This window comes from Kogia breviceps, chromosome 4, assembly GCF_026419965.1.
Source record: "Kogia breviceps isolate mKogBre1 chromosome 4, mKogBre1 haplotype 1, whole genome shotgun sequence".
NCBI classification, from domain to species: Eukaryota; Metazoa; Chordata; class Mammalia; order Artiodactyla; family Physeteridae; genus Kogia; species Kogia breviceps.
Genome location: NC_081313.1, coordinates 86,947,625 through 86,971,786, shown reverse-complemented (window position 1 = coordinate 86,971,786; position 24,162 = coordinate 86,947,625).

Here is a 24,162-nt window from a genome sequence, read left to right as displayed (position 1 = left end):
TTAAATATTTAACATATTAATACTAAGAATTACAGAAGGAATCAAGCACTATATGGAGAAACAATAATAAATAACATAAAATATCTCTTAAGGCCAATGAAGGACAGGAGATTGAATAATGACAGCACACACTGGGTTCCAGACAGATTTAATGAGGAAAAAGCATATACTTAGGTATATTCTAATAAAGTTTCAAAAATCCAATAATTAAAAAAAAAATTTCTAAGTTGCCTGAAATAAAGAACATGTTATTTGAAGAAAAAAAGAACTAAAAACATAATTCTGGTAGGCACCACTACAAACTAGAAAGACAGTTAATATCTAATGTCTATGAAATACTGAGAGATAAGAATAGTAACCCTAAAATCTTATAACTAGCCAAAATAGCACTTACCTTTCAGAGTCAAAAATAGGTATTTGTATTACAAAAGAATGAAAGTGTACTCTAGGTTTTATCTTGTTGGCTTTTGAGAAAAGTGTTTCTATGAAGAAACAGAGTATCTTGGCAGGAAAAATAATTCCCATATCCTTTTCTAATAATAGTACAGAAATATGCATCTTAACATACATACCAGGAAAAAATGTCTCAAAGTATTGAAAGGTAGAGTTCCCTAATTAACTAGGAGAATAAGAGAATCAAGTTTAATTTAATCAAGAAAAGAACAAATAACATAAACATACACACAAAATAAAAAGGAAGGAATAAAATAAAGTGTACTTTTTTCATCAAATGTGAATAGGCTAAATGCTCTTACTAAAAATGGTGACTCTAATACTAGGTTAAAAAAGCAAGGCCCTAAAAAACACTAAAATACTAAAGAAATATAGAAATTAAAGAGAAGGGTTAAAAAAATCATGTAAATATACACAAAAGAATAGAGAATTGATGATATTAACAGATGAGGTGGAATTTCATGAGCTAAAATTTAAACAGACTAAGAATGGATATAGTGTCATGAAACATCTCTTTCAAAACTGAATAGAGGAGCTTCCCTGGTGGCGCAGTGGCTAAGAATCTGCCTGCCAACGCAGGGGACATGGGTTCGAGCCCTGGTCTGGGAAGATCTCACATGCCACAGAGCAACTAAACCCGTGTACCACAACTACTGAGCCTGCGCGCCTAGAGCCCATGCTCCACAACAAGAGAAGTCACTGCAATGTGACTTCTAGTGCTCATGCACTGCAATGAAGAGTAGCCCCCGCTCGCTGCAACTAGAGAAAGCCTGTGCACAGCAATGAAGACCCAACACAGTGAAATATAAAATTAATTAATTAATTAAAACTGAATAGATACAGTAGAAAAAATATGGAATTATATAGAAAATTTGAATAGTACGATCAATATACTCATTTTAATAGTAACTCACATTGTTCAAAAGAAAATATAGACCTTTATTTGTCCATGAAACATTTCAAATACTGATCATATACTTGGCCATTAAGAAAACCTCAACAAGTAGAAGCACGTGAAATCACATCTACTGAAGATCACATCCTTTAATGAAATAAAGCAATAAATGCAAAAAACTCAATTGGAGATTTAAAAAAATACTCCTAGATTATTCTTAAATCAAAGAGGAAACAAAAATTGACATTACTAACTCTAGAAAGCAGGGACTATAAACCTCACGTTATTGTCTCACAAGATTTAAATGCGAAGAAAATATATCCTCTTTATCACATTCCACATTAAAAATGACAACAATATCAACAATAATGAAATAACAAATGCTTATCTTAAGGAATTGAAAAAATGGAAAAATTAGCCAAAAGGAAACAGAAAGAGAAAACTGATGAATCTGAAATTGCTAAAGTACAAAAAAATACTGGTAGCAATAAAATTCATCAAAAAGCTGGTCTTATGAAATGATAAATTAGAAATCAATCAAATTTTTTCAATTATAAAACTGATGAAAGAAAAAAGAGACAGAGGAAAATTATACAAAATTTGTTGTGGGAATGAAGTAGAATGATAGGAAAAATGAAAATAATTGTAGAAAAAAACTGCAATTCTTTGGACAAAATTTTGAGGGAACAAATAATTTTTTATAAAAAATATAGATTATAATCAAAGCAACTCAAAAGGAATACTAAGACCACTTTCTACAGAAGGGCTTAAATAGGTGAACACAGAGCAACCACTGAAAAACTTAACAAGACCAGAAGGATTCATAGATGAATTAGATCTAGCTTTTTATCAGTTTAACTTGCCATGCTATTTAACTGATGCATGCATGGAAAAAACGAAAAACTTTCTTACTAATTTTTTAGAGCTGGTATAAATTTAATCCCAAACCTGATAAAGATTATATAGAACAAATAGTCTAATCCCACTTAAATATAATCATGAAAATAGTCCAAATTAAATGGTAAAGAGAATCCAACAATATGGGAAAACAATAATGCACTTAAATGAGATATGATTTATTCTGGGAATACAGGGTGATTAAATATCAGGAATCTAGCAGCATAATCCACTACACAAACAAATTAAGAAACAACATCATCACAGAAGTAGATGAAAACAATTTGCTTAAACTTGGCAGCCAGTTTTTCAAAACCATTAGGTTAAATGGTAACAAAAGAAACCTACTTAAAGGTAATAAAGGGGGCTTCCCTAGTGACACAGTGGTTAAGAATCCGCCTGCCAATGCAGGAGACACCGGTTCAAGTCCTGGTCTGGGAAGATCCCACATGCCACGGAGCAACTAAGCCCATGCGCCACAACTACCGAGTCTGCGCTCTAGAGCCCGCAAGCCACAACTGCTGAGCCCATGCACCACAACTACTGAGCCTGCGTGCCACAACTATGGAAGCCCGCACGCCTAGAGCCCGTGCGCCCAACAAGAGAAGTCACCACAATGAGAAGCCTGCACACCACAATGAAGAGTAGCCCCCACTCGCCGCAATCAAAGAAAAGCCCGTGTGCAGCAACAAAGACCCAATGCAGCCAAAAATAAAATAAATAAATTTATAAAGGTAATAAAGATCATGAAATCTGGACCAAGATGGCAGAGTAGGAGGATGTGGAGCTCACCTCATCCAACAAACATACCAAAAATACATCTACATGTGTCACAATTCTCACGGAAAACTGATTGGAAACTGGCAGAGGAACTCCTATGCAACCAAAGCTGCAAGAAAGATCTCCATGTAACCAGGTAGGATGAAAAAAAAAGGCATCAGGTCATGATCTCTGCCCCTGGGAGGGAACTGTAAGGAGGAGAAGGTCTGCATGGTTGAGCAGGTTGAGCCACAACTGAATACCTCAGTCCTGGGGTCCTGCAAGGAGGAGATGGGCCCCCTTGCCTGCTGGAAAATGCTCTGAGACAGATAGAAGGGCTGGAGAAGCCTAGACCCTACTCCCAAGGAGTGCGCCCACACTGGCTTGCTGACAGTCAGGGTGGAGAGAGACTTGCACTGTCGACTGCCTCCTCCCTGCACTTTCCAATCTGAAAGGGTAAACACCCCAGCCCCACTAATTCCACACCACAGCCTGGTATAAGTTCTGGGAAGACTTGATCCAACTGTGCAGAGACAGACTGGGGTACACAGGGAAAGCTGCAGAGGCCACTGTTATAACATGCAAGGGGCGGTAGGTGTAGCTGCAGAATAAACTGTCAGTGTGCACGAGGGTAGAGTCACAAGAGTACATAGTGGCTAAGTGCTCAATCTCAGGCAAACAAGCCCTGGAAGAGGACTCAATCTAGCTACACAGAGACAGCCCGCAGGGCCCAGGGTATAGTCCAGGTGGGGTGGTGATGACCCATGTCACTTAGGAGTGTGCGGTGGAGTGGTTCATCTTCCAGCAATGCATCCTGGCTCCACCCACTCCACACCACAGCTTAGCAGTAGATCTAGGACAGACAGGTCCTAGGAGAAGTCTGCCACAGAGGCAACCCCGATCTCAGGTGGCAGCTCATCAACCTCAATGCTTGCAGCCACAACGCTGACTCTCAGCCATGGCCTGCTCCACAGCATAGCCTTACACTAGATCTGAGACAAATACAGAGAAAGGGGTGCAATCTTGGGCTGCTTCTAAGCAGAACTGGCAGATGCCTACACAGGCAACCCATAGGTCCTCTATGATCACATGGGACTAGCTTACTTCAGCAATCATCTCTTTTCAGGCAGGGCATGCACTCAAAGCCAGAAGAGCCTGACTAAACGCAACTCTCAGGGCTTCTACGCCAAAAACTGGGAAGCAGACTCCACCTTGACAGGGCAGTGACAGAGCAGAGAGGAAGTGCCGCCTCATGTCCATCACAGGATCTAGATACTACAACACCAACCATATCCCCTATCAATGGGAAAATGGTCAGCACACTCTGAGGAAAGATGTGCCCGGCATCCATACCAAAACTAGCCCTCAAACCAAAAACACTGGACACACACTGTCTACATAAAAAAACCCCGTCAAGACCAGAGTAGATAACTGTATCTCCTAAATTTATAGAGGCTGAGAAAGTTAAGTAAAATGAGAAGTCAGAGGAACTACTCACAGTTAAAAGAACAAGAGAAATCTGGTAAAAGAGCAAATAATGAAACAGACCTCACTAGTCTACTAGACCCCCCAAGTTCAAAAATAAGGTAATAAAAATGCTGACTTAATTAAGACAAATTATTGATAGAAATGCAGATCACTGTAACAAGGAACCAGAAACCATAAAGATGAACCAATCAAAAATAGACAAATTGCTGAGATAAAAACCAATCTAGAAGCAATAAATAGCAGACTAAATAACACAGAAGAAGGAATAAGTGATCTGGAAGATAGAATAATGGAAATCACCCAATCAGCACAGCAGAAAGACAAATTAAAAAAAGAAAAGAAAAGAAAGCAACATATGAGATATATAGGATAATATAAAGTGTGCCAGCTTATGCATATTAGGAATTCCAGAAGGAGAAGAGACAAGGGGAGCAAAAATGTATTTGAAGAAATTATGGCTGAAAACTTCCCAAACCTAAAGAAGGAAACAGATATCCAGGTAAAAGAAGCATAAAGGGTCACAAACAAACAGACCTACTCCAAGACATACCATAATTAAAATGGCAAAAGTTAAAAATAAAGGAGTCTAAAGGCAACAGGAGAAGAACAAACAGTCAGTTACAGGGGAGACCCATAAGGCTATCAGCTGATTTCTCTGCAGAAACTTTGCAGGCCAGAATGGAGTGCCGGCCAGAATGGAGTGCCATGATATAGTCAAAGTCTTGAAAGGCAAAAACCTGCAACCTAGGATACTCTACCCAGTAAGATTATCATTTAGAATAGATGGAGAGAGAAAGAATTTCTCAGATAAGCAAAAACTAAAATAATTCAGCAATACTAAACTCACCCTAAAAGAAATAATTAAAGACCTTCTCTAAATAGAAAAGCAAGAATCTACAGGAAAGGGAAAAAATCACAATAGGAAAGGCAAACATATAAAAGGATTGAAGATCACCTAAATAAGCCAGTAAGTAGATTAAGAAACAACAACAAAAAATAAAAGTGATTATAACTACAATTAACAGTTAAAAGATGAGCAAGAAGATGTAAAACAGGACAACAAAATCATAAAATGTGGGGGAGGAGTATATAAAAAATGTAGATCTTTTACAATGTGTTTGAACTTGAATGATGATAAGTTTAAAGCAAGTAGATATAGTTATGAGTCAAAATACTTGGACTCCATGGTAACCACAAATTAAAAATATGCAAAAGATTTACAAAAGCCAAAAAGAAAGGAACTCAAGTATACTATAAAAGAAGATCATCAAAACACACAAGGAGAAACAAAAAGAATAACAAATAAAGAAGAACTACAAAAACAACTGGAAAACAAGGATTAAAATGGCAACAATTACATACCTATCAATAATTACCTTAAATGTCAATGGACTAAATGCTCTGATCAAAAGACAGAGAGTAGATTGACAAAAACAAGAATGTACAATATGCTGCCTACAAGAGATTCACATCAGGGCAAAAGACACACTTAGGCTTAAAGTGAGGGATGGAAGAAGATACTTCATGCAAATGGAAACTACAAGAAAGTGTGGGTAGCAATACTTATATAAGACAAAATAGACTCTAAAACAAAAGCCTTGAAGAAAGACAAAGGAAGGCATTATATAATGATGAAGGGATCAATACAAGATGAGGATATTACACTCCTTAACATATACACACTCAATATAGGAGAACCTAGATATATGAAACAAATACTAAGAGACATAAAGGGAGAAACTGACAATAACACTATAATAGTAGGAGAATTTAACATCCCATTGACATCAATGGATGGATCACCCAAACAGAAAATCAATAAAGCAACAGAAGTTCTAAACGACACAATAAACCATTTGGACTTAATTGATAGGTATAGGATACTACATCCAAAAAACCTAGAATGCAAATTATTTTCAAGCACACAAGGAACATTTTCTAGGACAGACCAAATACTAGGTTACCAAACGTACCTCAACAAATTTAAGAGGACAGAAATTATTTCAAGCATCTTTTTTGACCACAATGGTATGAAACCAGAAATCAATCACAAACAGAAAAATGGGAAAAGAACAAACATACGGAAACTAAACAACATGCTACTAAAACATCAATGGGTCAACAATAAAATCAAAGAAGAAATCAGAAAATACCTCAAGACAAACTAAAATGAAAATACAATCATACAAAATTTATGGAGTGCAGCAAAAGCAGTTCTAAGAGGAAAGCTCAGAGTGATACAGGCCTTCCTCAAGAAACGAGAAAAATCTCAAATAAAGAACCAAGCCTACCACATAAAAAAATTATTTAAAGAACAAACAAAACCCAAAGTCAGCAGAAGGAAGGAAATAATAAAGATTAGAGAAGAAATAAAACAGAGATTAAAAGACACAAAAGGAAAGATCAATAAAACCGAGGGCTGGATTTTTTAAAAGATAAAATCCACAAAGCTCTAGCCAGGATAACCAAGTAGAAAAGAAAGAGGGCCCAAATAAACAAAATCAGAAGTGAAAGAGGAGAAATAACTGATACCACAGAAATACAAAAAAATCATGAGAAAACTAGAACAGTTATATGCCAACAAATTGGACAACCAAAAAGAAACGGACAAGTTTCTAGACATACAACCTGCCAAAACTGAGTAAAGAAGAAACAAATAATTTGAACAGACTGATCACTAGAAGTGAAATAGAATCTGTAATGAAAAAACTCCCTGCAAAAAAAAGTGCAGGACTGGATGGCTTCGTTGAAGAATTCTACCAAACATACAAAGAAACACTTACACCTATCCTTCTCAAACTATTCCAAAAGATGAACAGGAGCAAACACTCCCAAATTCTTTCTATGAAGCCAACATCACCCTGATACCAAAGTGAAGACACTATAAAAAAAAGATCACAGGCCAATATCTATGATGCATATAGATGCAAAATTCCTCCACAAAATATTAGCAAACCAAATCCAAAAATACATAAAAAGGATCATACACCATGATCAAGCTGGATTCATTCCAGGGTCCAAGGATGGCTCAATATAGGCAAATCAATCAATGTGATACACCACATTAACAAACGGAAAGACAAAAACTAAATGATCACCTCAATAGACACACAAAAAAATAACTGACAAAATTAAATATCCACTCATGATAAAAACTCTCACCATCAACACTGTGAAAATGACTATACTAACCAAAGCAATCTACAGATTCAATGCAATCCCTATCAAACTACCACTGGCATTTTTCACAGAGACAGAACAAAAAAATTGCACAATTTACGGAAACACAAAAGACCCCGAACAGCCAAAGCAATCTTGAGAGAGAAAAATGGAGCTGGAGGAATCAGGCTCCCTGACTTCAGACTATACTACAAAGCTGCAGTAATCAAGATAGTACGGTACTGGCACAAAAATAGAAATATAGATCAATGGAATAGGATAGAAAGCCCAGAGATAAAACCACACACATATGGCTAACTTAGTTTTGATAAAGGAGCCAAGAATATACAATGGAGAAAAGACAGCTTCTTCAATAAGTGGTGCTGCAAAAACTGGATAGCTACATGTAAAAGATTGAAATTAGAACACTTCCTAACACCATAGACCAAATTAAACTAAAAATGGATTAAAGACCTAAATGTAAGGCCAGACACTATAAATCTTAGAGGAAAGCATAGGCAGAACGCTCTATCACATAAATCACAGCAAGATCCTTTTTGACCCACCTCCTAGAGAAATGGAAATAAAAACAAAAATAAACAAATGGGACCTAATGAAACTTAAAAGCTTTTGCACAGCAAAGGAAACCCTAAACAAGACCAAAAGACAGCCCTCACAATGGGAGAAAATATTTGCAAACAAAGCAACTGACAAAGGATTAATCTCCAAAATATACAAGCCCCTCATGCAGCTCAATAACAAAAAAACAAACAACTCAATCCAAAAATGCGCAGAAGACTTAAACAGACATTTCTCCCAAGAAGATATACAGATTGCCAACAAACACATGAAAGGATGCTCAACATCACTAATCATTAGAGAAATGCAAATCAAAATTACAATGAGGTATCACCTCACACTGGTCAGAATGGCTATTACCAAAAAATCTACAAGCAATAAATGCTGGAGAGGGTGTGGAGAAAAGGGACCCACTTACACTGTTGGTGGGAATGTAAATTGATACAGCCACTATGGAGAACAGTATGGAGGTTCGTTAAAAAACTAAAAATAGAACTACCATATGACCCAGCAATCCCACTACTGGTCACATACCCTGAGAAACCCATAATTCAGAAAGAGTCATGTACCACACTGTTCACTGCAGCTCTATTTACAATAGCCAGGACATGGAAGCAACCTAAGTGTCCATTGACAGTGAATGGATAAAGAAGATGTGGCACATATATACAATGGAATATTACTCAGCCATAAAAAGAAACAAAATTGAGTTATTTGTAGTGAGATGGATGGACCTAGAGTGTGTCATACAGAGTGGTGTAAGTCAGAAAGAGAAAAACAAATACTGTATGCTAACACATATATATGGAATCTAAAAAAAAAAAAAAGTTTCAGAAGATCCTAGGGGCAGGACTGGAATAACGATGCAGATGTACAGAATGGACTTGAGGACACAGGGAGTGGGAAGGGTAAGCTGGGACGAAGTGAGAGAGTAGCATGGACATACATGCACTACTAAATGTAAAATAGATAGCTACTGGGAATAAGCTGCATATCACAGGGAGATCAGCTCAGTGCTTTGTGACCACCTAGAGCAGTGGGATAGGGAAGCTGAAAGGGAGATGCAAGAGGGAGGGGATATGGAGATATATGTATACATATAGCTGATTGACTCTGACATACAGCAGAAACTAACACAACAATGTAAAGCAATTATACTCCAATAAAGATAAAAAAGAATCTTACTAAAGTGGATATAGAGGGAACATATCTCAACACAATAAAAGCTATTTACAATAAACCCACAGCCAACTTAATACACCATGGTGAAAAGTTGAAACTGTTCCCACTAAATTCACGAATGAGACAACAATTCCCACTCTTACCACTTCTATTCACAATAGTGTTAGTAGTCCTAGCACAGCAATCAGACAAAGAAAAAAGAAGTAAAAGGTATCTGAATGGGAAGGGAAGAGGTAAAACTATCACTATTTGCAGATGACATGGTACTCTCTATATATAGAGAGATAGAGAATACTAAAATCTCCATACAAAAACTATCAAAACTAATAAATGAAATCCATAAAGTACAAGGATACAAGTTGAATAAACAGAAATCTGTTGTATTACCCTACCCTAATATTAAATATTATAAAGAGAAAGTAAAATAGCAATCTTGTTTTAAATAGAGTCAAAAAAAAAAAAAAAACCTAGAAAGAAACTCAACCAAGGAGTTGAAAGACTTATATGCCAAAAACTATATAACATTGATAAAGGAAACTGAATATGATTAAAAGAAATAGAAAGACATCCCATGTTCTTGGATTGGAAGAATTAATCTGGTTAAAATGTCCATACTACCCAAAGCAATTTACAGGTTTAATGTAATCTCTATCAAAATATCCATGACATCTTTCACAGAACTAGAACAAATAATCTTAAATTTTATATGGAAACACAAAAGGCCTAGAATTGCCAAAGTAATCCTGAGGAAAAAGAAAAAAGCTGGAGGCATAATCCATTCAGACTCCAGACTACACTATAAACCTACAGGAATCAAAACAGCATGGTGGTGGCACACAAAAAAAACCCCAGAAATCAAAGGAACAGAACAGAGAACCCAGAGATTAACTGACACACCTACCATCAATTAATCTACAACAAAGATGGCAAGAATATACAATGGAGAAAAGACAGTCTCTTCAACAATTGGTGCTGGGAAAGCTGGATAGCTACCTGTAAATCAGTGACGTTAGAACACTCCCTCATGCCATGTACAAAACTTAACTCAAAGTGGTTTAAAGACCTAAATATAAAACACGACACCATAAAACCCCTAAAAGAGAATATAGGAAAAACTTTCTCTGACATGAATTGTAGCAATATTTTTTACATCAGTTTCCAAAGGAAAAATAAATGAAAGCAAATATAAACAAATGGGACCAATGAGACATAAAAGCTTTTGCACAGCAAAGGAAACCATCGACAAAATGAAAGGACAACCTAAAGAATGGGAGAAAATATTTGCAAAGGATGTGACTGACAAGGGGTTAATGTCCAAAATATACAAACAGCTCATACAACTTAACATTGAAAAAAACAAATAACCCAATCAGAAATTGGGCAGAAGACCTAAATAGACATTTCTCCAAAGGAGGCATCCAGATGGTCAACAGACACATAAAAAGATGCTCAGCATCACTAATTATTAGAGAAATACAAATCAAAAGTACAATGAGGTATCACCTCACACTGGTCAGACTGGCTATCACCAAAAAATCTATAAACAATAAATGCTGGAGAGGGTGTGGAGAAAAGGGAACCCTCTCGCACTGTTGGTAGGAATGTAAATTGATACAGCCACTATGGAAAACTGTATGAAGGTTCCTCAAAAAACTAAAAATAGAGCTACCATATGATCTGGCAATCCTACTCCTGGGTAAATATCTGGAAAAAATGTAAACTCTTATTTGAAGACACATGCACTCCAATTTTCTCAGCAGCTATATTTACAATAGCCAAGACATGGAAAGAACCCAAGTGTCCCTCAACAGACAAATGGATTAAGAAAATGTGGTATATATACACAATGGAATATTACTTAGCCATAAAAAAGAATGAAATATTGCCATTTGCAGCAGCATCAATGGACCTAGAAAATATTATACTTACTGAAGTGTAAGAAAAAAGAAAGAACCTGGAGGTATAGGAAAGACAAATACTATATGACATCATTTATACATGGAATCTAAAAATAATACAAATGAATCTATACACAAAACAGAAACAGATTCACAGACATAGAGAACAAACTTATGGTTACCAAAGGGGAAAGTGAGGAAGGGACAAATTAGGAATATGGGGTTAACAGATATAAACTACAATACACAAAATAGATAAGCAACAAGGATTTACTGTATAGTACAGGGAATTACACTCAATATCTTGTAATAACCTATAATGGAATATAATCAGAAAAAAATCACTATGCTGTACATGTAAAGCTAATACAATAGTGTAAATCAAGCATACTTCAATTAAAAAATTACTGCATTTAGGCAACTCTTGAAAATCTACTACAAAATTATATTTGTAAACCCCAAGAGGGAAGGAATATGAAATAGCAGTTTATAGGAGACCAAACCAAACGGCTTGCAATTATAAGAAAAAGCTGTAAACTAACTAGTATTCAGGGAAATTTAATAATGGGATTGGGCTTATATTCACTACTTGAAGAAAAATAAAAGACCAGTAACTACCTTTGGTGCAGTGATATGAGTAAAGAATTATGGACAGAAATGTGGAATGTTTTACCATTTTGGACAGCAGTCTAGAAACACTACTCAAATCTATTTCTGTCCATCCATGATCGATCGACTATCTATCATCTATGTATCTATGTATCTATCTATCTATCTAGTTGTAACAATTCCACTCCTAACTATCTATCTATCTATCTATCTATCTATCTATCTATCTATCTATCTACCTATCTATCTATCTATCTATCTATCTAGTTGTAACAATCCCACTCCTGGAAATCTATACCATTGGGGGAATAAAACATGTGTATGGATGTATCCAAAAGGAAATGAACTTATTTTTGAATTCATCTTCACAACAAAACACGGAAACATATTAAGTCATGGGGGAACAAATGATCATACATCAAGACCCGGGTCTCTTATGCAGCCATGCCATAGAATGACATAGAACCACATGGGTTGATTTCAAATGATCTCATGAGGTGCTTTTCAGGGGAGAAAGCAAGATGGAGAAAAGTATATATACCATATCCCATTTTTGAAAGAAACCATGACCAACCTCATACATATGTTTATATATATGTATACGTACATGTATATTCATATATAATTATATGGTATGAAAACAGTATGAAAGTATACATATGTAGTAGTTCATATTCTGTACCTTATAGGGAAGGAAAGCAAGGAGGAAATAAGTGTGGGAAAAAAGAAAAATGCTGTAATAAGAAAGTCATAACATATATAATTCCATTTCTGTGTTAATGTGAAACCACATTTATGTACGTATATGGAATGTTTAAGAAAATTAGTAAAAACAAAGAGAGAAAGTTGGGAAAGATGTCTATGTTATGAGTGCCATAAATGAAGGATAAAACATGTTATGAGCATTTAAATTTCATCTTATAGGTTCTTTATCACATATATTTTGTTACTTATTTTTACTCATAGTGTTGGCAGAAATACCTTTAAAATACTATATTTACTCCTATGGATATTTAAAGGAAATTAGCATGTCCTGGGGCCCTGCTAAAACTCCATCTTCGGAACCCATACTATAGGAATAGACCTCAAGAATGCTTGAAATCCAGACCCATTAAAAATGGGAGATGGTAAATTGAAGAACATTTCTCAAAAATACAACAAACTAGGGCTTCCCTGCTGGCGCAGTGGTTGAGTCTGCCTGCCGATGCAGGGGACACGGCTTCGTGCCCGGGTCTGGGAAGATCCCACATGCCGTGAGGTGGCTAGGCTCGTGAGCCATAGTCACTGAGCCTGCACGTCCGGAGCCTGTGCTCCACAACGGGAGAGGCCACAACACTGAGAGGCCCGTGTACTAAAAAAAACAAAACAAAACAAAAAACCAACAAACTAGTGAATACAACAAAAAAGAAGCAGAATCACAGACATAGAGAATACACTCACTAGTGGTTACCAGGGGGCAAGAAAGAGAGGGGTGGGAGGGGAAAAACAGGGGTGGGGGAGCAGAAGGCACAAACTGTTGGGTGTAAGATAGGCTCAAGGATGTATTGTACAACATGGGGGGTACAGCCAATGTTTGTAATAACTGTAAATGGAAAGTAACCTTTAAAAATTGTGCTAGGGCTTCCCTGGTGGTGCAGTGGTTGAGAATCTGCCCGCCGATGCAGGGGACACAGGTTCATGCCCTGGTCCGGGAAGATCCCACATGCCGCGGAGTGGCTGGGCCCGTGAGCCATAGCCGCTGAGCCTGTGCGTCCAGAGCCTGTGCGTCCAGAGCCTGTGCTCTGCAATGGCAGAGGCCACAACAGTGAGAGGCCCGCGTACCGAAAAAAAAAAAAAAGAAAAAAAAAAAATTGTGCTGAAATAAAATTGAAAAATAAAAACAAAGAAAAAGAACACTTACTTGGATTCTTTTATTCAGGAAACAGTCAGGAATGCACTGTGGTTGTTATTAGTCACTTTTCATTTCGTGAGCAAGCAGGCACATAGACTGGGTCTCTGTAAGAGCTGAAAGGAGTCAGGAGGTTATTAAGCCCCTTAAGAATGGAAGGAAACAAGTTTTTCAGAAGAACCAGATGGAATTTTAATCTGAAATCACATTGGCAGATGGGCTCCCAAAGGGCATGGAAGTTTGTCCCTCCAATTTGAAATATGCTCCTAGTCTCCCAGCTCTGATTATTTGTCTGTATAAAAACCTAGTATTATTTCCTTACCTACATTAGTAGAACTTGTATCCTTTGCCTGCGTCTGCTCATGTCTTACCCTTGTGTCATCATTGCATATGTTAGAAAACTGTCTTCATTCATTTATTCAATATCTTTTGAATGCCTACCATGGGCCAGACACTACACTGTATGTGTAAACTTGTATTAGGGCAGTTTTTTTGTTACTTAGTACATCTATTCTCTGGAAAAACTACAAGACTTCCTTGTCTACCTTTGTATAATAGCTTCCTATAAAGAGTTCCTACAATAGCTGTGCTAGAGAAACTGCTACTTATTGTAGTATGGTGGAGTGCCTTACACTGAATTCTGTACAACAGTAAATACTATAGAAAGGTTCTAGTGCATTTGATGATATCTGGCCAGCTTACTCATAATAACTCTGACTTCACTGTGGAAGAAGGGTCTTCTAAGCAAGGCATAAAATCCAACTGATTTTTATGAAATAAGATGCTATGAAGAAGAAATGCATTAAGTATTCCATATCACAATAATTCCACTTTGTAAGCTAAATGGCTTTTGGAACATTGTTGAAAATGCTGTCACCATTCTGAGCATACATAAAAGAGCAAGATAAGGCCAATAATTTAAAAGTCAACGCTATTCCTATTCAGAGATTTCTTTCCTCAATTAATAAAGCATCTCTCCTCTGTGTCAGTTAAAAATAAAATCCAGAATAGCTTTATATGATATGATCAAAGAGCAATATGTAAGTTATGTTGATCCTACAAAGTTTCTTTATTGAATTCTGTGCTTGCTGCTATCTAACTTCCATTTAAGATACCTTATAAAATCTACTATGTATATTTTAAATGATACATTTTTGCTTGGGCCGAATTTATTATATTGTTTTAAAATTAGTTTATTTCAGAAAGCCTGCTTAAATTTTGAAAAACATTTCTAAAATAATGGTATATGAATGCAGACAGGAAAAGCAAGCCATCAGATTTCTGAGATAGAAATGTAGCTCTTTAAATCAGACAATAAATTGCAATGAGTTTGGTTAGTTACAAAAATGCCTGCAGCATTGGTTCTTAATCTTATTTCTGCCCTACACTCCTGAAAAATATAGTATACGCCTATCAATAATAGGGACATGGTGACAGTGATTATGTGATTTGGAGGAGGAGTAGAGTAGACTGAAAACCACCAGCCAACATATCAACCAACCAATCATCCCACATGAAAGAAATGATTTGTAAATTCTCTCCTGGTGGCTATATCTGAAAGTAGTTAAAACTATGGGGAAAATTCTTGAATCTAGCAATTTTTGTTTTTATTTCTGATGATCCTAAGTGAAGTGATAAACTGGTTTTGAACCTGGCATCTACATGTTCAGTGAGTATATAGTTAAACAAGAAATGAAAGAGATGCTTTTTAAAATCCTTTATTTCCCATTATGGCAAAGCAGTACATATTGCTTTGTCATTGAATATTTCCATGTTAAATGGAACTTCTCACAGGGTTTTATAAAAGCTATCTGGTAATATCTAGCATAATTAACATATATGCATATTTTTAACTTTGTATTCATTTCTGAAAATCTGTCTCATTAAAGTAAGCCCCTTAATATATCTAAAACAGAGAGGTCCATGGATGATCCTTTTAAAGTTATTTGGGAAAAACAGAAACACCCCAAATGAACATTATTTAGAAATAAAAGATTGTGTTTCTAAACTATGACATATTATTCAGCTATTAAAAAGAATCAATTATATTTAAACCAACTTACTTAGGTTTCCTCAAGACATTTTTAAAGAGAAAAAGCAATGACATAAAGAAATATCTGACAATTTTTGTGAAACCAACAGTTGCAAAATCCCCACATATCACTACAAATGATTACATATTGAGAAAAATATGCAAAAGATAAGTTCAAAACAAAACCTCCATGTGTACGATTCTATTTATGTAAAATTCTTTCTTTCCATCTATCTATCTACCTACCTACCCACCCACCCAACTAGTACAGTCATACAAGAAAGCTGAGTCACCAGAATGTTAATGTTGGTTATCAGAGTGGCACAATTGCAGTATACATTTTACTTGTTTTAACTTTTATGTGTTGTTTGACCTTTTTACATTGTTTATATTATTTGGATTTTTTTAACTTACCAAGGATAAATAAAAGTATATCCATTCTGAAAATCAAATGCTTAGGGAGAATTCCTTCCTGGCTTTCAAGGATAATAAAAATCTCCAATCTACTGACAAACCAAACACCAATCAATGAACAAAACCAATTATCTACCTATTAACTAACCAGTTTAAAAAAAAAAGAAACATAAGTATGTTTATCTTTAAGAAATATTTGTGTTTTGAAAACATGTTTTTCCAAACTAATGTTGGTCTATTTTTTTCTTTGAAGGTCATTTTGTTTTAAATATGAAAGAGGGAGAAATAACTAAATAATAGCTGCTTAAGCTATTTCCTAAAAGCTGTTCTCAACACAGAAAGAAAGAAGGGTCAGGCCAATTGTTCTCATAACTCCCTTTCCCTAGGTTTGAAGTTGAGGGAAGAAATTTACTTTTTCCCCTTAAAAATCACTTGAGAGGGGAACTAGGATCCCATGTGCCGTGCAGCACGGCCAAAAAACAAGCAAACAAACAACAACAACAACAACAAAAATTGCTTCAGGAAGTCCCTCTAAGCCAACCTGTATGGTATAGTCCCATTTTATTTAACCTCTCCTCACTGATGAGCATTGTTTTATGCTAGTAGGGGAAGATTTTTCTCTTCAGCTTTGTTAGACTGTAGAACAAATGAATATCTTAGTTATGATGATGGGATTGTTTGAAGGCTCTGACTCAGACCCACCACCCAATCCAGGGTCCTTCAAGCAATATGCAGAAGGTACCACACAGTACAGTGGAACTCCCTGTGTACTGAAATCAAGCAGGATGCATTTCACATCCCTGTGCCACCTCTCACAAGCTGTGAAACTTGGTAAGTTATTTACTGTTCCAGAGTTTCTGTTTCTTCACCTGTCAAGTGGGCACAGCAACTCTTAGTGTTAGAGGTGTAGAAAAGACTCAACGAACTGTATTTATAAGCACTCAGCCCAGTGCCTGGATGATATTTCATAATTACTCAATAAATGATAACCACTATTGTTATTATTTTATATGTTTCTGTATCTTTTCAGAGTGTGTTGGTGCCACAAAAATGATTGCTTCTATGGGTATGGGTATGGGTATGAGCATTATTTATATCAAAGGAGGACTATCCTTATTTTTTTAGCTACTTAAGTTCCATGCATCATAATATATTAAAACAATATTCTATTTTCCATGAACTAGGAGGAGTGGAGGAAGCAGAATTGATTCAGGATGATGAAATAATTATATTTAAATGCATTCTCTACCTCTATGCCATGTGATCTTAGCTGGCTCTTGCTCTTCCTTTTATAATATACATAAATATATTATATATATATAAATAATATATATTTATATATTATATATATACTTTTTTAACCAAGGATCCAGTGAAAATCATGGATGCTCAAGATGCTCTTGAGCACTGAATCATTAATCACTTGCATAGCCGAGAAAATGTTTCAGTTCTTGCCAAATGCACTGTTTACTGAAAAGAGGTCAACATTTACCACTGAAAAGACAACATACTTGGAGAAGTAAAATGAAACAGAATTAATCTTGTGTATATTAAATGTGTTTCTGGAAGCCATTTAATTTGTGATTTGAACCTTCAAATTCCTAAATTAAGGCACTGTGTATGAGGAATTGTCTTCCTTTCTAAACTATACTTGTTAAACACTTGCATTTTTTTCTGTAGAAATAATCACTAAAACAAACATCAGTTTAAGGTGGTTCTCAAATTTCTTGAAAAGCATCAGTAAAAACGGAAACGATTTCCTATGTAAGAAGAAATGTCTTAATTAAAATATGTATAATAACATACTTTTTCTTTAAAATAATTTCTATTTATTAAGATGAAAATAAAGCAAAAGAAAAGAACTAAGAGAAACAAAAATCATTGACAGTCTCATTACAAACACACAGTTAATAATTTGGTACATTTTGTTCTATTCTTGTTTTTTCCCCAAGGTTAATTTTTTGGTCTCCATAGTTGTAATCCTACTGTATGTGCATGTTGTTTGTAAACTGCTTGAAAAATTTTTATTAAGTACTTAATTAAAACAGACATAGCATTAACTCAGAGACTTTATATTTCCTCTACCCTTTGTGATCCAATGTCCTGTTTGCTGTTAGGTTTCAAAAACATTGAGTTTAAAAAATCATATAGTCAGATGGGAAAATAATTTACACATACTATGTAAACTAATTTGACCCTTTCTCTGTAAATTTGACAACCTCTTGTGCAACTGGTAAATTGGATGTTGAATTTGATTAATAACCATATTCAGGATCTCATATTTTATGTAGGAAATTTCCCATCGTTATGCTTTTAGACAAGATTAAAGAACTACTGTGTTAAATCTGTTTATTCTATGGCAATGTGAAAGGTTACAAGTGAAAAAAAGTCCAGGTTAATTCTCATATGTTTCTCTCTAGTTATGGCTTCTTTTCATTAACCATCCTGTAATGAAACATTTGGTCACTGTCACTGGTAGGCATTAATTGCCAGGAAATACATATTTAAATAGCTCATATTTTAGAGTACTTTAGTGATCACAGGATTTTAAACAGTATCTACTTTAGATTAAGATGTCAGAAGTATCAAAACTTGTGAAGTGTGATGTGAAATAGTCCATATGCTAGACAAGAATAATCTCAATAGAAAGCCATTACATAATCATCACTGTTTTCCTCACACGTGAGTGATAGTTCTTAATATTCAATTAAGCAGGCTAGTTACCAGGCTCAGATGCTGATCCAAATCTCAAAGAAAGCTTAATTTGTTCGACCCTTGTAACCTGTTAACTTTTATTTGAGCTTGTGGCTAACCCTGTTGCTGCAACCAGGGAACCTAATCTACATTTCTAATTATTATTATTATTATTATTATTATTATTATATCATCATCACCATCAACTATTGAGAGATGGTCAGGTCTTATAAAATCTGAGCTAAGTTTCTTCGGGATACTGATATTTTTTAAAAGGGAAATAAGCTCAGAGAACCTTTGACCTACATTAAATCTTTTTTATTTGCTAACATAAACAGGAACTAATCATAGGTGCAAGGGATTAAGAGACACAGGAGACTAGATTATGTATTTTAAACTTTACTTTGGAGACCTCAGGGAATGCTTTAGTGTAGAACTGGATTAACCTTTCTGACACTTTCCTTAAAATACATCTAAGTTACATGGCTTTGTTTCTCAACTCTGTAGGTACTTATCTAATGATGCAGGTTTTGAGGTTCCGAGTGAAGCACTCAAGTTTTACCAAGAAGAGGAAACTTAAAATATTTTCATCATTTGTCAGTCTGTAGTTCCCTTCATGCAGCTCTTTTCAAAAAGAAGACAGTCAACGTCGAGAGCACCACTCAGCTGCTCTGTATCTGCCAACATTGTTTTTTTACTGGATCAGTGTGGTTCTTCATAGTGCAGTCTACTCAAAGCCTTTTCCAAATCTATACATTGCAAATAGTTTTAGGTGTACTATATTTATCAAGCTTGGATAAAGAGATAACATGTCCAATATTGCTCAAGTATTTTTTTTCTTTGCCTCATCTATTCACCTCATCTTTTAACATGAAAAAGAATATTCCTCACATTAGTATTGACCTACATTTATTCACTTGGATAGATGTAAGGAAACTATTATGGTCTGTTATGAAAATTTAAAAGCACACAAAAGAACAAAGAGTCCTCCTTTCAAATTATTTAACTCAGAAAATTATATGGAACTAATATCTTTTTCTCTTTCTTGCCCTGTTTTACCTCATTCTCTTTCTCCTTTAATATTAGATATTTTATATAAATCACTATCAGCACAAGTACCATTTTAAATTGCTAGTACATGGCTGCAAAATTTTCACTTTAATTTAGACATGCTATTTTGGAATTTCAACACCACCACTGAAACACTGAAATACATTTTTCCTCAAGTAAAAGAAATTATCTCTAGGCACAGTAAATGGTCTATCTTTACAATATTTTCCATTTTAATATTTACTTCTCAGTTACTTTTTGCTATTAAAATTATTCCTTTGTGAGGTTCTTTATGCCAAAATTTTCATTCTGGCTTCAAATTTGTGATCACATCATGGAATGCTTATCTAGATTCTACTCAGCCTTTTCCTCCTGCATCTTAAGTACTCCTAGGTGTTGAATAACAGGAAGGAAAAAAGTATTTGAGCACCTTCTGTTTGCCCAGAGCTAAGTATCATGAAGAACAGAGAAAAGGCATTGATACATGGTTTCTACATTTAATCCACAGTTACAATGTGCCAAAAGTAGCACCATTGGACTACTGAAAGTATTAACCACTCCTTCTATGTGCTAATTTGCTGTATTTAATACAGGCCCTGGGAAGACAAAAAGAACCCTTTCAGTAATTGGGTTCATGGTCAAGTTTTATGTGCTCAGAGACAATATCTCTGTGAAACTGACCAAAGCCACAAGGTCCAATTAACTCTCTAGCTTCTTAGACACTGCCCTAAAGTGAGATGGGGAAATTTGGCTCTCCTTTAATATACCGTGATTCTACTATATGCCTAACTCCACAACTGCATCTCTCTTAGGTTAGGTATAGTGTTCACATTTAAACTTGTATATGTTATTCCTCCAACCTTTTTTTCATTATTTTCACATAACTTCAATTTTTTCTATCCTACATTGTAACACAGCAGTCAACACTTAATGATTTTTACAGCATCTGCTTTATGTACCTAATTATCTTCTTTTTGTGTGGTTCAGTTTCAAAAAGATTCAATTTTATTAATTGAGGTTAGAGATATAGTGAAGTGGACAGACATATAAGGAGCTAAATTAATGCAATATATGCACTCTTTCATAATGTTTCTCAGGATTTTTCTCTTTATTTTCATTTTTTGTTAAAGAGAAAACTTGTAAGACCCTTGATTTTTATCATTATATTGACATTTTTCATTCTTCCTACATGTCTATTTCAGGTAAAATATTCAGCATTGCAGTGTATTATGTAGAAATGAAATTGTTAGACTGGCTCTGAGAAAGCCATCAAAAATATAGCACAAGGTTTAGAATCATCTGTCTTTTTCATCTTTCAAAAGGAATGACAATATAAACATGATCCCCAATGAAAAAGAACCCCAAAGAATAAAAAAAAAAGTGTATAAGTAATGACCTCATCACCATTTGTGTTTAATTTTGACACCTACCTACTTGCTGTGCTGATTTCAAAATGATGTAAAAAAAAAATTCTGGGGTGATTATTCAAAATACCAATGTGGCTATGTTTGCAAGTGAGCTCATGTATCAGACTGTTTACAGATGTTCTCCTAATAGAGTACTCAAAAGTCTAAGTACAGTTTAGAAATTCCCAGGGGTATAATTTAGGTGCTATTTGACAATTTACCAAGGAGAGAGCAAAACTTGCTTAAACAAACTGTGCCCATCACGTTTCAATATTACGAATGAAAGAACTAAACAAAAATTATCTTACAAAATGTTTTCTGTATACATTTTACAAATTACCCTTTTTATTTTAGTATGAATAACAATCAATAAGAAAAATTCATCAGGAATTACACGTGCATGCATATATATATATATAGATAGATAGATAGATAGATATAGATACAGATATTATTTATTTCTTTACATAAAATAACCATAGTATTTATATATTTTCTATTTTTTCCCATTTAATATAGTGGGACCAGCATCTCTTTTCACATAATTTTGCCATATATATGAAATCCAGAAGGTATAACTTTGGTATGCTATCACTGATTAAAAGAAAAAAAAATAGTGAGAAAGAGAGAGGGAAGAAAAAAATATATACACCTCATTAATCATTTTAACCCATACATGATAAATGGTATTTATCTATTTCTACTGTGCTGAGAAAAACACTATTGAATTTCTGTTTAGTGATATCTGGCCTGTTTTAGGGACATTACCTTGGCTAACAAATTCCCTTTTAGTAAGTGCTTGAAAAAGATGGCTGTGTTTAGTCAAGGGAAAGGTAGGAATGCCCCTAGTTTGACATTTTCTACATAGGTTATTCTTAAAAATGTTGCAGCTGTTCTTAGTTTTCCATAGAACAACAGAGATACTCCTACAGTTACTTCCCACAGGAAATTTTTCCCCAGAGACTGCACTGGAGATGAGGAGAATAAGTGAAACTCCTCAGCTAAAGTTCATGTAGCTTCTTTCAAATAAGACATTAGATGAGTGAACCAAGGAAACAGGTTAAAATTCAATCTTAAAATCTATATTGAAAAATGCAAATATTGTAATAAAGTGGTTATTAAAAAATAAAATGGTTTTGGACAGAAATTTTATATATATATATATATATATATATATAAATATATATATATAAAGAGTCACTTAAGTTTGTGATTTTCCTATAAAAAGTCACACGGCCAATTTCTACAGGCAATTGCCAGTTTAAGGGTTGTGCTTTCTGGCATGATTAGATTTATTTTCTGAAATGCAAGTTCTAAGAAAAGAATCTTCTGCTTAAAAGGAGCTAACCTTAAAACTTTGTGAATTTTAGAGTGACATATGTTCAAAATGTCATATGATTGATGGATGTTTTTGTATTACAAGAGAATAGCTACACACCTTTTGTGATTAAAAATAGTCGTCAGCTTTAGTCTGGTATTTGGTGACTCTGTCATTGAGTAGGAGCTGGATGAGGTGCTAATAGGCGAGATGAGAGGTTCAAGGGGGTGTTGGTGGCCCATATGTATGGGAAGTGACCTGACACACAGGAAAATCAATTAAGCTTGACTTTGTCTTCCTGATCCTGTTTGAAGTGAATACAGATACCTGTTCAGAAAACTGAGGTAGATTTTTGAGCTATGAGCTCCTTAGGCATACCAGTTTCTCAGTGACAGAAAGGGTATATTACAGGCTTCCACGAGAGAAAAAAGGCAGTGGATATTAATTTGAATACTACCAAAATGGAAATGGGTGTTGGTTTCATTAGTGGTAACACTTGTTACTATAGAAGTGTTTAACAAATGAGGATCAGTTAAAGAAGGAGATAGCCAAAAAGGGCATATGCCTTTAACTGTCCAGTCATTTGCTGAGAAGCCGAAATAATCCTCAGGTGAATATATCTGTTGTAAGTCACTCTGTTAAATCAGCTGCTTTTACCAACTGTGACACTATTCTGGAGTTTAAAGAAAAAGGCCTTGCTTTGCCTCAGGCCATGCTTCTATTCTTTTTGCTTAATGTGGAGATGAGAGAAGAGATGGAAATCTCAGGTGAAACCTCCAGGAGAAAATGCCCTTGTGAACTACAACTTATTTTTCTGGTCTCAGAGAATCTAAAATAGATTAGTTTTGGTGTCCTCCTGATTTCGGCTTGGTTGGCCAGCTCCTTGGGAGCAAAGAGGCTGCATTAGCCTCTGAATTGAAGCATTTATGCTGTGATACACAGTTTTCTCTATGAACAATTTGCTAAGCTGTTTAAAAATCACAAAAGAAGAAAGGGATGTAAAATGTAACATTAAGTCATTTCATGAGATTTACAAAGACTTTAATGAGTTAGAAATGGATGAAAATGCCTTTTTTGATTCATTAAAGATATCCATCTGATTAGAAGATTTTCATCACCTTATCAGCTAATCCAATAAATTGACTCTCCATTTCAAAATGACTCCAGTTGGATTCATGTACATCAGAAGGATTTTCTGAAAAGCCCAGAGTATTGTATAAAATTCAAAATTATTATCAAATTGCCACTGGAAAAAAATTTACTAGATCCTGATAAATCTAGAGGATTAGGGAAAAAACCAACCTGAGCTGAAAGGTTACCACAAACCAAAGTTCAGCCTGCATAGTTCTCTTCAAGCTTATTATTTATCAGTGGAAAAAAAAAAAAACCTCTAAGATTAAAATCAGTTCTTTTGGTAGCTAAAGTAGAGTGTTTTCTAAGG